This window comes from Dipodomys ordii, unplaced genomic scaffold, assembly GCF_000151885.1.
Source record: "Dipodomys ordii isolate 6190 unplaced genomic scaffold, Dord_2.0 Scaffold20, whole genome shotgun sequence".
In the NCBI taxonomy this organism is placed as follows: Eukaryota; Metazoa; Chordata; class Mammalia; order Rodentia; family Heteromyidae; genus Dipodomys; species Dipodomys ordii.
Genome location: NW_012267236.1, coordinates 15,615,085 through 15,626,833, shown reverse-complemented (window position 1 = coordinate 15,626,833; position 11,749 = coordinate 15,615,085).

Below are 11,749 nucleotides of genomic sequence, written 5' to 3'. Positions count from 1 at the left end.
TGTTCCATATGAATTTTTGGATTGCCTCTTCTATTTCCTTGAAGAATGAGGTTGGAATTTTGATAGGTATTGCGTTGAATTTGTAGATAGCCTTGGGAAGCATTGCCATTTTCACGATGTTAATCTTTCTAATCCAGGAGCATGGGAGGCTTTGCCATTTTTTTAGTTCTGTGTTGATTTTCTTTTTCAAGATTTTAAAGTTTTCATCATAGAGGTCCTTCACTTCTTTAGTTAATTCCTAGGTATTTTATTTTTTGTGGGGCTATTACAAATGGAGTTGCTTTCCTAATTTCAGCCACACTTTTCTCATTATTGGCATACAGAAAAGCCATTGATTTTTGGGGGTTAATTTTATACCGGGGGAGGGTTTTGCCTGCTTAGACAAGCCATTCACAACCTGACAAATTGCAGAAAGGAAAGAAGAAAGGGGGGAATATGGATAGCATAAAACAATAGCCCAGAGACCCTGAAATTGATAACTAGTTTCCAGGTACTGCTGCTCATCCTTCTCAGTGGCCTTCACTTCCTCTTTGTTAAAACAGATCCTTTACTATCTTACTATAAATGCTTTCTCTGTTCCTGGCATTGTTTCTGTACTGTCGGAGAAGAACCCAGCATTGATGGGAATCTTCATAATTCTCAGAACCCAATGCTGCCTTCATGGCCCACTGACATTTTCCTCCTCCCCCCCACCCCCCACCCCCAATCCTGGGGGCCAGTTCTTGGAAAAACCTCCTCCTCTGCCCCCACCATTTCTAAAAGTGTACATTGCCTTGTTAAGACCAATCTGCAATAGTTGCCCAATTTTACAATCCCTCACTCTTAATACATTTAGACCCCAGGCCCCCCTTCCTCTGTGCTTCTTGGGTCTTCCACTCTTCTTGGTGTTACTTGGGGACCCTCTGCAGTGCTGATGAAAGCCTCATCTGACCTGCTGAGGTCTCTGTCCTTTCTTTCCTTTTGTCTATTTAATCTTCCTTAATAACCACACTCCTGCATCAGAGATGTCTCTGGGTAGAAATGTTCTCATCTATAATAGAGAGATGAGAACACTATTCAAACCTACAAACAACATGTGTAGGAGAGAGTATGTAGGACAACCACTATCTGCTGTTGTATTTGATCTGTTTTGCTGTGATCCTTAATCCACTTTCTATTGCAGGTCAGTTGGCTTGGAAGAGTTCCCTGAGGTGGGAAGGTGCAGTATTGTCGAGGTCGGTCAGCCTGTTCGTGGCTCAGTTGTTTCTCTGACTAGAGGCATTGCTGCTGTTGGCATCTGGGCATTCCTTTGGATATCCAGGGCAGCAGGAAGGACAGCACTTAACAATTTACAAGGCATCTCCTTCATACCTTTCATCCCTGCTTAGAGACAGGGCTGCCACCTACAGGGGTGCAGGCTGTGTACTGCTCAGCATCCCAGGCCCCATGGTAGACTTGTACAAGCCTCCCCAAGATGTCTGTGGGTACACCAAAAAGGGGGTGCACAATGCTCTGTTGCCATATGGTTGGTTGTGAATCAGCTTCTAGATGCTTTGAGAGATTTGTGGTAGTATCCTCATTTTAAAAATAAGGCGATTGGGTCTGAAGAGATTTTCTTTTTTTTAAATCTAAAAATACCAAGGAAAAGGTTTTACAATCAGTCCCTGACGGCTGCTCGTAGCCTTGTGTATTTTATCAGTTGCCAGGAAATTACCCCCGGAGAGAAGCAAACAATCAATTTCAAACTGTTTGCCTTTACTGCCTCTTCTTCTCCACCCTCAGGTTGAGAAATGGAAAATCCAATAACTAATAAAGAGGATGGTAAAGTCCTTTCCCTTTGTGGAAAGGATTTAATCATTGGGGTGAACTCCACAAATATTTGTGCAGCAGATGAGGGGACAGAATCAGCAAAGTGGTGCCCCCTCTCTCCAGGCTCCTCTGAGTTCTCTGCAGGACCCTGGGATGACCGGGCAGCTCAGATGAGAACCTGGACGAATCTGGAAGAGAACGTCGCAGGGGTTGGGCTTGTCCAAGAGCAGGGATCCCCAGCCACCTTGCTCGTTAGGGTTCTGGGGAAGGACTTATAGAGTCTACCCCTTTCCTAGCTGCTTGCCTTCCAGTGGGTTCTTTCATGGCTCTCTTCTAAGAATGTCTCCTCCCAGATGGGGAAAAACCAGTTGTTTAAGGATACAGGTGGATCTGATGCAACAATGAGAAGTACAAGTTGTCATGTCCAAAACGAGCTTTACAACGTCGGTGCAGGGGGGGGGGAAGGGGGTGGCAGGGAGGGGGGAAGGAGAAGGATTGGGATGGGGGGGAGGGGGGAGGCTGGGAAGGGATGGGAAGGGTAAACAAAGGAGGAGGCTGCAATGCTTGGTAAGAAATGTACGCTTTATCCTGCCCATGCAATTGTAACCCCTCTGTACAGTATGTTCACAAATAAAATAAAATAAAATTAAAAAAAAAAAGAATGTCTCCTCCCCAGTCAGCCACTTCTTTGTCTCTTTTAACACAGCTGTGGGAATATAAAGAATTGGCAACTGTGAATTGCTTGAAAAGAAAAAGAAAAAAGCACCAGGCATCAGTGGTTCACACCTTAATCCTAGCTCCTCAGGAGGCTGAGAACTGAGTATTATGGTTCAAAGATGGCCAGGGTAGAAAAGTCCTTATGAGACTCTTATCTCTAATAAACTACTCAGAAAAAAGCTAGAAGGGGCATAGTATCTCATGGTAGCCTTGAGCACAAAGAGGCCCTGAGTTCTAGCCTCAGGACCAGCAACAAACAAAACCAGAAAATGAAAAAAACAACCCCCAAACCTCTTCCAAAACAACAACAACAAAAACTTCACCCAAACTTTTTAGCAGAGCCTCAAAATTCTCCATAACTCATAATTGGCTTTCATCTGTCTTCCTACTAGCCTCATCTCTCCCACTGTTCAGCTGCACTAGACTGTGTGTAATTCAGCCCTCCTGCCTCTGTCTCACCCTGCTGTCTACTCTGCCTGTAGACCTGGCTTCTCTGCCTAGTACTTCTGCAGTCTCTTTTCCTTGTTAACTTGTTATTATGATCAATACAAACTATCTCTTCTATTCCATGTGTGTTCCATTGTAATTGAGAACATGTCTCATATATATATATATATACACATACATGTATATATACATACTTGTGTGCATTATAAATATATATACATACATACATACATACACTTGTATATATATATTTCATTTGGCTGCAATTTAGAGATAGCCAACTTCAGTGTGTTTGTAAATCAGACTTCTCTTAGCTGCCACTAAGAGTCAGGTTCTGTATATGAATCTGTGTTCCACACTTGACTAAAGCTTTCCTGAGAGCAAGAGCCACTAGTTTGCATGTGGCTGAACCCTCCTCAAGAGTCAGACTAGGCCTAGGAAAATGGAGATTGCTCAATGAAACTGAGTTTCTAAAGTAAGTGTGCTTCCTCCCTGCTGACAGGTGAGGTTAATGATGTGTGTGTAAGCTGGATGTTACTGGGAGACACTGAGGCAGCTGCTTTCAGGGTTGCTTTTCGTAGATGTGGCTGAGGACAGCTGCCTGCTGGCAGCACACTCTGCCAATGAGACTGGCAGGCGACCAGCACCAGCAGCAGCTGGCAGAACGTCTCAAGCTGCTTGGACCCTGTGTCTCTGTCTGGCTTTGTTCCCAGGAGAATGTCCAAGAAGGCTGACCCTGGGAAACCCGTGGATTCTGAATGTGACTGTTAGTTCAGTACTCGACGTGAGGAGGGGGAGTCTACGGTTTCTAGAATGGAGGGTCACGTTCTCAGTCCTCATGTAAGGAATCATTTCATCCAGAAGTGCAGATCTCCCGACAATGAGTTTACAGTCTTTCCCTGGAAAAGCACGGATAAGAGCAACTTGGCCTTAGATCCTTGAGCTTAAATGCTGCATCCCCTCTGCCCTTCATTCATCAGGCTCCTCACTCTCTCCATCTTCTAGAAGTACTCTCAGGGGACTTGGGAAGCCAGGGCTTTCCTCAGATGGATGACATTTTGAATGAGAGTAAACAAATGGCACCTAAGCAGTTGACTACTAACCGTCCACTGATGAGCTGGGCAAGGGTGAGGGGGTGACATGTCTTTTCTCTCCCACTAGAAATCATTCTGCAGATCAGCCTCTCCCCTCTTTTACTCATGCATTCGCATCTGTCTATCTCTTTTTTGACATCTGGACATCGGTCATCGTATTTCTTGACACATCGCAAAGATTCAATCAATCTACACTGAACTCAATTGTTCCATTTTATAAAAATCAACCTGATTAAAGTTTAGGAGGCATTTACTATTATTGTTCTGTTTTCAAAAACAACAACAAAAAATACCCGTTAGTTCAAATAACACATCAACTGAAGATTCAAGATAGATATAGTAGCTCAAGCAGTGAAAGAAAAAATAAATGAATATCATTATAACAAAGTAGCAGGCTCTGCATAGCAAAGGAAATAATCCAGGAAATGAAAAAGTGAGCTGTAGAATGGGAGAACATAGTGTTTAACAATATGTCTGGTAAAGGGTTAATATCTAAAACATATAAGATATCCAATGGTAAAAAAATCTGATTAAAAATGGGTAAGTGGAAAGGAGTTCAACATCACTAATTACCATGGTGAAACAAATCAACATGAGATATCACCTCATCACTGTTAGTGAGGCATCTACGAAGAAATGAAAGCTAGTGATAGCAAGAATATGGAGAAACACTGGGGACACTCATTCACCATAGGTGGATATATGTTGGTGTAGGCACTATGGAAAACAATATAGCTATTACTAAAAAACAAACTAGAACAACTGTAAAAAACAACAATCCCCCTTCTGGCTACATACTCGAAAGATTTGAAATCTAGATTTCAAGAGACATCTGTAACCCTGTCCTCATGGTGGCATAATTTGCAATTAGCCAAGTTATGGAAGCAACCTGAATATCTAGTAACAGATGATTAAAGAAGGAGTGTTATATGCACATGATTGAGTATTATCTGCCATAGAAGAAAGAAATTCTACCATGTAGAACACTAATAGGAAGATGGATGATATTAGTAAATGAAATAAGCCAGATAAAGGACATGTACTTCATAATCTCACTCATATGTGGAGTCTAAAATAGTAAAACTCATAGGAGCAAATAGAATGGTGTTGCCTGAGACTAGAGGTGTAGCGGCAGAAATTGGCAGCACTAGTGGAAGAGAGTTTGCTACAAGATGAACATGCATCCTAGAAAATCATGTCATACAACCATGGTAGACAGTTCTGTACTATACAGTTAAAACTCTTCCAGAAGGATATGTCTTAAGTGTGTATTTAAACAACTTAAAATAATAATAAGTAAATAAAAAAGGTGAAACTAACTTTTGAAGGTGTTGGGTATGTTGGTAGCTTTAGGTCAAGCTTTAAGCTTTAGTGATAGTTTTTCACGTGTAATTCTATCCAAACAATTAAGTTACATGCATTATTTTCAGTTTTTTGTTTGTCATTTATGACCTAATAATGGTGATATAACAAAGGCTAAACCTAAATGAAGGTAGAAAAAAATCAAGGTAATAAGGACAAGTGTGGCAAAACATGTCTATAATGCCATCCTGTTGGATAATGGTGATGGGAGGACTACAGTTTGAGGTTAGCCTGGGAAAATATTTTCAAGACCCTATCTCAAAAACAAGCTGACTGTGGCAGTACACATCTATTACCCTAGTTACTCAAAATGTGAATGTAGGAGGATCTCAGTGTAAGACCAGCTTAGGCAGAGTTAATAGGAGATCGTACATGAAAAACAAACTAAAAGCAAAAGGGATGGAGTCATGGCTCAGTGATAGAGTACTTGCTTAGCAAGTGTGATGACCTGAGTTCACTTCCCAGTACTGCTCCCAAACCAAAGCACAAATAAGTAACCTGCACTTTTCATAAAGCTGCTTGCCATATGCCAGCAATTTCACACTCATTCTCATAATTACCACTCTCAACAATCCTGTGAGGTCATTCGTATTCCCAGTCTACAAATGAAGGAAGGAAAATTCAATTTATCTAAACACGAAAGGAGTAAATGATGGAGTCAAGGTTTCAAGCATGGCCACTTGGACAACCTAATGCTTTTTGTCTGATTCCACGATTCAACCTGGAACCTGCCAAGACTGAAACAGAAGGAGGACAAAGAACATCTATACCTCAGGTGTGTGTTTAAGGGCTTGGGAGGAAAGGAAGTTCCTAAGGTTGGCACGAATTGAGCCTGGGGTTAGTTTTGAAGATTTCTTTACAGTTATATTTATTCACAGAATACCTATTTCCAGGGATGGACAGTCAAAGGATTGTGTTTAAAAATCACTTAAAATACGACATGAGTTGTCATTTTGTAAGAGGTTAGCAATCAAACTAAGCATGAGATTGGCACATTTCTGAGGCTCAGTTCATGTTACTGGATACATGGATGGATTGATGGGTGGATAAATGGGTGGATGAAGAAATTTGTCATCAGAAGAAGTGATATCTAGGCCACCTATGCGATGGCAATGGGTTGAATATACAGCAGATACTTTAAACTTTGAATCCCATTTCTTCTTCATGGTCACTGACTATCCTGTCTGTGTTGCTTTGGTGTAGATTTCAGGCCAGCATTCAGTGATCGTCTTTGTTTCAAACCTCATGGCCTCCTGAAAAGATCTGGGTTTTTGCTGGAATCTAACCTCACTTTAGAGACCCTAGCATGCTGCTATATTTCTGGAATTGGGGGAATTGTGTTAGTGATGAAAGTCTCAATTCTTATGTTTAGCAGGTGCCTAATGAGCATGTACTATGACTCAGTTCTTAGTGCTATGTATCATAGAATCAGGAAGACCGCTTTGAACAGAGATATTGCAATGAACATATTTCAGTAAAAGAGCTCAGGACTCTGTGTGTTCCCATATCATACCTACAGGAGAGCAACAGTGAGGCTCCCACAACGCATGTCATTGGCCTCAACTTGAAAATGTCCCAAAATATAAAGAAGGGAAGAAAGTATTTCACAAGAAAATTAAATATGATTTAAAAATATTAGTAAAAATATAGAAACATCACTGGCTATACAAACTGAAGTAGGGCAGACGTAGAGCTTAGTGCATTAGAATATGAGTTTCAAGTAAAAAAAAAACGAAGGCTTGAATCGTGGTGCCAAGTTTACTCAGGAACAAAATCCATTTATTTTTCAAAATCAAGTTAATTTGCCATCCCTTAAAATGGTTGCTCTCTCTCATTTAGAAAATCACGACTCTATTATTAGAGCCAAAATATTCTTACAGCATGACAGTGAAGAATAATGCAGTTTTAAAAACTGCTTTTGGGGCTTGTGCTCAGATAGTTTTGAACATAAAACAGTATTTTGGATTGAATTCAGTCTGCTAGCTTGCTGTTTTGCTCTCTCTCTCTCTCTTTCTCTTCCTCCCTCACTCCCCTTCTCTTCCTACCCCCTTTCCCTTCCCCTTTTCCCTTCATCCTCCATCCTTTCCATCCTCCTTCCTTTCTATCCTCCTTCCTTCCTTCCTTTTTCCCTCCCTCCTTCCCTCCTTCCCTCCCTCCCTTCCTTCCTTCCTTCCTTCCTTCCTTCCTTCCTTCCTTCCTTCCTTCTTCCCTCCCTCCCTTCCTTCTTCTTCCTCCGTCCCTCCTCCCTTCCTTCCTTCTTTCATTCTTTCTTCCCTCCCTCCTCCTTCCCTCCCTCCCTCTCTCCTTTCCTTCTTTCCTTCCCTCCTAATTGTACTTCTATGAGAAGATTCACCACACCATTTGCCACATTATAAAGCTCCTCAAGATAAATGAGTAGAATGAATTCTTACACACACATGCTCTATATTTGTATTGACAACTTATGAATGCTTGTTTATACAAATTCACCAACTAGTCAGGTGTTGTGACAACCTCTAGAAATATATTCTAGGCTCTGCATGGACTGAACTTCATTGCTGCTAAATCTTTCTGAGACACGGCCTGTGCCTCAGCTGATGCTCAATACATTTTGTGGGTTGAATGCCAGAAATTATGCATCTTTTAGTGCCTAGGGCAATACAGTTCGTACAACCTACTGTCAATTCACACCTTCTTCCTCCAAAAGTGAGGGTTTTTGTTATTTGCAGAACAGCCTGGACAACATGAAAATTTCCAGCTGACTTTCATGGCCCTCCTAGGGACTTTCATCCTGGAAGCATCTAAAATATACTGGAGGTGTTCAGGGAAGTAAGTGTCAGATGTGGACCTAAATCCTCTCAGTCATTTTCTGGGAGAAATTGGTGCAACTTTTTAATGCATGTTACTTTATTCATGTTCAAAAGTCTTCAAAACTTTCTAATATTGTAAGGAAGAAATTTTCTAACATGGAAGTCAAATTTCCGTCTACTTGGTATAATTCATGTGCTACACATTTTCAGAGAAATGATTAATGGTTGTGCTTTCGGGCATCAGCATTCTTAGCCTCAACAGAAGTGACAATGTATGGACAGGCACGTGTATCATTACAGCCCTAGTGGGAGTTGTGAGGGAGAAATCCAGGATGCTGTGAGGCCATCTAACAGGGGACCTAGTTATCATCAAGTCATGCTGTATCTTGAAAACGCTATGTTAAAAACATTGCTTTTTATCAAAGGAGAAACTTAAGGCTTCTGTGGCATTTCATTTTGAGTATATCACGAGTTGAGATAAAAAATTACACAGGAGATGGAGATATAGAGGCAAAGATGGAGATATAGAGGCAAAGAAATCAGTCAGGAATGTGCTACAGGGGTCTAAATGTGAAGGGAGTGGATTTCAGATGATGATGATGATGATGATGAAAATTGAATAAAATGGAGTCAGTGTACAATTAAGAAAATGCCTTGCTCTTTTTACAGGAACACGTTCAATTTCAGAAATGCAATTTGGTTTTTGTTTTTGTTTTTTAGACAAAGATTCACTATGTAACCCAGGATGGTCTTGAACACCTGATCCTTCTGTCTCAACTATGCCTGAGTCATGATTTAGAGTTTTTCTGCAAAGCTATTCATCATTAATATCTGAGGAAAGTAGTTTTATCTTATTTCTGACACCTGAAGTTCCACTAGAAACTGACCTTTCCACTGAAATTTTATTCTAGATAAAGAATGAATCTTTGGTTATCAGAGTTGATTATTTTATTACTTTTTAGTTGTCCAAGCCAATATTTTAAGAGAAAAAAGTGTGTGAGAAAATACCACTAATACAAACACACATTTAGAATTTGGACCAACTTATATAGAAGCGAAGTTGGCAGCAAAAAGGATTTGAAGAGGGGAGTTATAAAGAAGTGTTTCTTAAGTTCATTAATATGGTAAATAGAGTCCAAAACACCAGACAAATACCTTTACATTGCAATTACCTCTAGATGGTCTAGGTATGTATGCTTAACACGAATTCTCAGTTTTCTCACCCATATAATCTGCATGAATAATAACATTGAGATATGAAAAGGATAAATAAAACAAGGAGTTAAAAACTACTGAAATATTTTCATGTATATTCATAAATGTCCAAAAGATAAATTGCTATGTTTTTATGTGCTTGTCCTGGGCTTGAACTAAGGGCCTGGGTGCTGTCTCTGAGCTGCTTTTGCTCAAGGCTAGTGCTCTACTACTTGAGCCACAGCTCCACTTCCAGCTTTTTTTGTGGTTAAATAGAGATAAGAGTCTCACAGATGTTTCTGCCCAGGCTGGCTTTGAACCATGATGTTCAGATCCCAGTCTCCCAAGTGGTTAGGATTACAGGTATGAACCACCAGTACTGGGCAAGTTGCTATGGCTTTTGATTGTCAAAACAATCAGAAGAACAAATGCAAATTGTTTTCTATTTCTTTTTTATTGTTTACTTTATTGTAAAGATGCTGTACAAAGGGGTTACAGTTACATGAGTAAGGAAATTAGTACATTTCCTGTCAAGCTTTATTAGCCCCTCCTTTGTTTTTCTCCTACTATTCCTTTCCTCCCCTACCTCTCCCACTTCTTCCCCTCCCTACCCCTGCCCCTGAAGTTGTAAGGTCAATTTCCAACATGGTGTCTGTGAGTATCATTATTGCAATGGGTTGTTCTGTGTCCTTGTTTCAGCATTTTGTTATTTCTTAACACTATCATATGAAACATATAAGGAACTAAAGACTATATAAAGAAGTTCTCATTAGCCTTACTAATTTGTTGTCGCTACCGCCTCGACCACCAAGGAAGACACGACACCGAACTCTTCTCTCTGCAGTTTATTCAGGACCTTTGAGCAATCTTCTGACCCCAACCCCGGGGAGAATTCCCCACAGCCTTAAGTACCCGCTGGGTAGCCAACCCTGATATGCCACGTGGGAACCACCAATAGGTTCAGGTGCGCAGAAGCAAGCCGGATTCTTTGCCTTAGCCACATAAGGAGTTGTTTACCACAGAGAGCACTCTCCATCGGGAAGGCGGAAGCCGGTGCCATCATCCAGGTGCGGCTGCACGCAGCTCTCTACAATTTGTGCTCATAAAGAACTTGGAAGTTCTTAAGTTTCCCATTGTCCCCTCAAATCAATGATACTTGTGTACAGGTTTTGTCCTCTGGCATAAAGTTTTCTTTTGTGCTTAAGATCATTGCTCTTCTTCCACCATATGAAGAAAGACACCTCGCAGGTAGAGAAGAAAGGATGTAGACTTCAGAGCCAAGATTCTGGAATATAGTCTAGTTGTGATTCTCAGTAGCTTGTAACCTTGGGCAAAAACATTCTCTTTTTACAAGCTGCATTGCAAACTTTTCTTTTGTAGGAAAACTGTGAATGAAATGAGTTTTGTTTTTGTCTGATCTGCTTATTTAGGTCATTTGAAGAATGAAAAACATTTATTGCAAAGTGTTGTGTAGGCATAATGGACTATTATTGATGTTTTCATATTTGGAGTTTATATTATAATTTGGCATCCTCTTTCTCATAGCTAGGAAAAAATAGGAAAATTTAGCTCCTTACATTATTTATTGGCTTTACTTTTTTTCTTATTTGGGGATTACTTTCACTGCCAACATAAATGCTCTGATATGCAAGTATTTTGGAAAAGGGTAGTAGAGGGAAGAAATTAAATAAAAGGAGTAGGATCTCTGAAAGTTGGGTAATATACAAAGCAAAATGGTAGGGCTGGGAAGGTGGCTTAGTAGTAGAGCGCTTGCCTTGCATGCATGAGACCCTGGGTTCGATTCCACAGCACCACATAAATCAGAAAAAGCCAGAAGTGGCGCTGTGGTTCAAGTGGTAGAATGCTATCCTTGAGCTGAAGAGCTGAAGGACAGCTCCCAGGCCCAGAGTTCAGGCCCCATGACCGACAAAAAAAAATCAAAATGGTAATTTGTATCTGAACAATTCTTACCCAAACCTTGGTTAAGACACAAAGAATATACTTATTCGTTTTAGGTCTGTAGAACTTTCCTTAAAGAAACACAGATTGTGGAGTCAGAAAAGTCTGAGTTTAAGACTTAAGTCTATATAACTACTTGTGGGACATTTGGATAACTCATTTGATATCTGTTGTTAAATTCCTCCTGATTGTTTCCAGCACTGGCACATTCAGCCCAACTTCGTGTGAAGAGCTTTGTCAATACTCTTTTCTATGGAGTCATCTTTCTCCTTGCTTTTCCATGGCTGCTTTTGTTTCATGAGTTCTAACATATGCTAAAATGTTTAAAAATTTTTGAGAAGACTTATCTTAAAGTTGATAACAATTTAGTGTTAATTCTTCTGCCCTCAATATTCTTCA